The sequence below is a fragment of the Caretta caretta genome, chromosome 13 (genome assembly GCF_965140235.1).
Source record: "Caretta caretta isolate rCarCar2 chromosome 13, rCarCar1.hap1, whole genome shotgun sequence".
Lineage (NCBI taxonomy): Eukaryota > Metazoa > Chordata > Testudines > Cheloniidae > Caretta > Caretta caretta.
This window is the reverse complement of record NC_134218.1, coordinates 3754862-3759876: the sequence shown is the minus strand read 5'-3', so window position 1 is coordinate 3759876 and position 5015 is coordinate 3754862. Positions and strand designations below refer to the sequence as shown.

The following is a 5015-nucleotide window of genomic DNA, read 5'->3' as shown; positions in this document are numbered from 1 at the left end:
CTTCCCCAGCCAGGGGTGGGAGTGGAGCCAGGAGCCCGCCTTGGTCTGCACCAATCCTCTCCCAGGTGCTCCCCATGGAGCCCAGGGAAAGGCTGAGGAAGAACTGGAGGGCAGGGAAAGCAGGAAGCAGAGGGGTTGAGAGGACGGCTGCCTAGTAGTTTGAGCACTAGTCTATGACTTGGAAGACAGGGGTTCGAGTCGCTGTTCTACCACAGCCTTCCTATGTGACCAAGGGCAAGTCCCTTGTGCCTCAGTTCCCCTTCTGTGCAATCACAGAATCATAGAACTGGAAAGGACCTCCAGGTCATCTAGTCCAGTCCCCTGCACTGAAGGCAGGGCTAATTATTATCTAGACCATCCCTGACAGGTGTTTGTCCAACCTGTTCTTAAAAATCCTCAATGATGGAGATTCCACAACCTCCCTAGGCAATTTATTCCAGTGCTTAACCACCCTGATAGTTAGGAAGTTTTTCGTAACATCCAACCTAAACCGCCCTTGCTGCAATTTAAGCCCATTGCTTCTTGTCCTATCCTCAGAGGTTAAGAAGAACAATTCTTCTCCCTTCTCCTTGTGACAACCTTTTATGTACTTGAAAACTGTTATCATGTCCCCTCTCAGTCTTCTCTTCTCCAGACTAAACAAACCCAGTTTTTTTCAATCTTCCCTTATAGGTCATGTTTTCTAGACCTTGAATCATTTTTGTTGCTCTTCTCTGGACTTTCTCCAAATCTTTCCTGAAATGTGGCACCCAGAACTCGACACAATACTCCAGTTGAGGCCTAATCAGTGCGGAGTAGAGTGGAAGAATTACTTCTCGTGTCTTGCTTACCCACTGCTGCTAATACATCCCAGAATCATGTTTGGTTTTTTTATAACAGTGTTACGCTGTTGACTCATATTTAGCTTGTGATCCACTATGACCCCGAGATCCCTTTCCGCAGTACTCCTTCCTAGGCAGTCATTTCCCATTTTGTATGTGTGCAACTGATTATTCCTTCCTAAGTGGAGTGCATGTATCCTTATTGAATTTCATTCTGTTTACTTCAGACCATTTCTCCAGTTTGTCCAGATCATTTTGAATTTTAATCCTATCCTCCAAAGCACTTGCAACCCTTCCCACCTTGGTATCATCCACAAACTTTATAAGTGTACTCTCTATGCCATTATCTAAATCATTGATGAAGATATTGAACAGAACTGGACCCAGAACCGATCCCTGCGGGACCCCAGTCATTATATCCTTCCAGCATGACTGTGAACCACCGATAACTGCTCTCTGGGAACAATTTTCCAACCAGTTTTGCACCCACCTTATAGTAGCTCCATCTAGGTTGTATTTCCCTAGTTTGTTTATGAGAAGGTCATTCGAGACAGTAGCAAAAGCCTTACTAAAGTCAAGATATACCACGTCTACGGCTTCCCCCCTATCCACAAGGCTTGTTACCCTGTCAAAGAAAACTATCAGGTTGGTTTGACAAGTCCAGGCTGACTGTTATTTATCATATTATCTTCTAGGTGTTTGCAAATTGATTGCTTACTTATTTGCTCCATTGGGGGTGACAGCCCCACCCTGCCCCGCAGGAGGGCGGTGAGGCAAAACACATTCCCAACTGTGAGGGGCTCAGAGACATTGGTAATGGGGGTAGGGTGACCAGATGTCCCGATTTTATAGGGACAGTCCTGATATTTGGGGCTTTTTCTTATATAGGCGCCTATTACCTCCCACCCCCATCCCGATTTTTCACTCCTTCTATCTGGTCTCCCTAAAGGGAAGCTCTGTGGGGCAGGGACTGTCTTGTTCCATGTCTGTACAGCACCAAGCGCAATGGGGTCCTGGCCCAGGACTGGGGCTCGCAGGTGCTACCGTAATACACATTAATAATAGTAAGCACCTTAGATGGAAGGGTAGGAAGATGTGGGGGCTGGGAACAAACAGGGGAGAGAGGGGGAGAATAGAACTAGGGGAAGGGAGGAGTCTCTCTGCAACCTACTGGAGAGAGCCCCTGGGAACCCCTTGTTAAATTCTGATAGCTAACTGAAGGGAGGGGAGAGGTGGCATCCCTGCCCCCGACAGCACTGACCCCACTCTCATGCACAACCATCCATGCCAGACAAAACCCCTACTCCCCTGGCCCCCCCCCCCCAAAAACCTGGTGTCCATCTCCCCTCCAAACATGCCCCAGCCATGGTACCCACTGCCCGGCCCTCCAACTCCTCAGGAGCTAACAGGAATCCTTCCAGCAAGTGCACTTAATAGGAGTTTGGTTGCCAAGTGGTACCGACTCCCTCCCTGGTATGGCGATGAGGAGAGCTTTGTTCGAGAGGGGAAATGGATGAATGGATTCCCCAGCCGAGCGCCCTGCGCGACGTGCCGTTTGTCACAGGCTGACAAGGAATGCTTTCCATCAATGGAACAAAAGCCCAGGGTGGCGAGGGAGGAAAGAGGGGAAGTGGGAGGATGAGAAGATGGAGGTGATGGGAGGGTGAAAAGTGGAGGAAGAGCAGGGCAGAGAAAGAGAATGAAGGGAGAAGGCAGAGTTTGGTTTGCCCTTCTCACGCTGCAGCGTATTCACGGGTACGTCTACACTGCGATAAAAACCCCGTGGTGCCAAGTTGCAGCGCCCAGGTCAGCTGACTCTGGCTCATGGGGCTTGGGGCTAAGCATAGCAGTGTAGGTGCATGGGCTGGTGCCTGGCTCTGAGACCCACCCACTTTGCGGCGTGTCCGAATGTCCACACTGCAGTTTTATAGCCCAGCCCCCAAGTCAGCTGACCCAGGCCAGTCGCAGCCATGCCACAGGTGTTTGATTGCAGCGGAGCCATATCCCAAGTGATGTGCGTGTTCCTGCAAGACACCAGACCCACTACGCCGGGGACTGCAGGCATGGCATTGCCACCCTACTGCGCTTCTCCTCACACATGGAGAGACCCTCTGTAGGACACACAGGCAAGCACAGTCTCCACTACTCATTCAGACCTTGGTTTTTCTCTTGGCACCTGTGAACAAGGGGCCAGTTGTGGCCTGGGCACTTCTATCTGGAAATGAAGTTGGTCAACTCATTTAACAATGGTCAGCTGGTAACAATTTTCATTCGCTACCAACTTGGGTCAGAACAGGTGGAATGACCTACTGTGTAAGGCTGTGGCTGCCCATCAGGCCCTGAAGGATTTCACCACTGTCCCTGAGCCTACCCTACGAGCAATATGAATGCACAGCACAAAGGTCTTAGGGAATCAAAGCAGCCTTTACAGAGTGGGCTGGGGAGTGGCAGATATTTGGGGGAGTCTTTACTGCTGTTTTAGCTTCTTATCAGAAAGAAAAATCCTTGACTGGGGCCAGATAGACCAAATATTCTTATATATGCTTGCACTGCATAAGACAGTTATCCATACACAGGAGCAGGAAGAGTGCACTAGACTTCAGTCAGAGGGTGGCTGCAGACCTTGCTCTGTGACTGCTGTCTAGAACAAGAATAATTCCAGTGTTCTGGAGAACTTCGCTGTAATTCTTCCAGCAGCCTGGCTTGCAGCCTCCTTCCGCCCCCATTAACTGTAACGCTCCACCCTTGGGAGGATGAGAGAGTGCCATAGCTATTTTTTTGATTTATATTGTGCTGTAAACAAAAGGCAAAGCTACCTCAAGTGATTTGGAAATGGAACCCCCAAGCTGGGTGCATTGTCAGCCCATCTAACTTCATGTTCTTACCACTACAACCCCTCTCTGTCCTGTAGTTTGCTACACCCACGTGTTGCATCTGGTCTTAATTTAATTTGCATGCTCTTGAAAGCAGGGAATGTGTTTTCCTGTGAGCCTGTGCTGTGCCTTGCTCAGTCAAGCCTGACACCTGATTAAGGGCTTCCGGGTACTACCCTAATGTAAATATAATCTTTGTGGTCAATATTATTCCAGTGGAGACAGTGGGTGTCCTATGTAAAAAGAAACTTGCTACCACCATTTTTACCTCCCCTGTCTGTCTGACAAGCCTGTAAGTGAGCAGCAGGGAATGGGGTTTGTGAGCACATTGGAACAATTTTGTCCCATACTCATGCTTCATCTGGGGCTTTTTGTAAGGCAAGAAGAGCTTCATCTGGGCTTAAAACAATTCCTTGCGCAGGGGTGGGCATGCAGGATCCAAATGGAAAGCAGGGTGGGCAGGGCAGAGGGTTATTAAAATCCTATAGTTGATCCTCTTATAGAAGTATAAGACATCCCCCCCTAGATTTCAATTCATTGGCACCCCCCAGAACTGAATTCTGGAGCAGTTGGTGCTGGGCGGACCAAAAGGAAGGGGGAAGATATATGGGTGAGATGCATACAGCTGTCTGCGGCATTTCTCCGCCCTGATGGTTATTTTTAAATGGAGCCAGAATTCCTGGAGGCCTATTTGACTTCAGCATGTCTGGGCTGTTCTCCTGCGCTGTGCTGAAGGTTCAGACAACCTGTTTTGAGGCAATTACAAAGTGGAGACAGCCCGTGTGCAAGCAGCAGCTACCGAACGGCTAGGAAGGAAAGTTACAGAGCTAAAAAAAAAAAAAATTACAAGGAGGAATGTGCTGAAGCAAAGCAGATGGCTGTGGCATGAGTGCTGCATGGAGCTAGGCTGGTGGTGCTCCCCTATAGAAAACACATGGGCAGGCCAGTGGAACCAGCCCCCTGCCCCCTGCCCCTGTCCCGCCTGCCCAAGGCTGTTTGGTTTGGTGACACAAGCTCCCCATCAAAGTGAGTGGTGCTTTCTGGGGCCCGCGCACTCAGGAGGCCTTTGTGCCGTAGCAGGGGCTGAAGGTTAATAATCTGTTTGCGATGAAAGCGCCATTTCCCCGGCTGCTGAGTGCCTGCGACGGAGCGAGAGAGCTCAGAGCCTTTCAGGAGACAGAATGCCGTAATTAGTAGTTTCCTTCGGAATTCAACACCCCCCGTTAGCAGGCAGCTTGCGACGCTATTCATCAGGGGTGGGTTAGTGCTGCCAGACGCTAAACACTATTATTGGGCAGCCAGGCTCCGCTCGGCAAGTTTA

General features: G+C 49.8%; 1 long non-coding RNA gene across 1 annotated transcript in view; it reads left to right on the top strand.

Moving 5' to 3' along the window:
* LOC125622136 (uncharacterized) overlaps positions 1 to 5015 on the top strand; it is a 57963-nt gene that overhangs the window by 1783 nt on the left and 51165 nt on the right. The gene's annotated exons all lie outside the window — the stretch shown is intronic.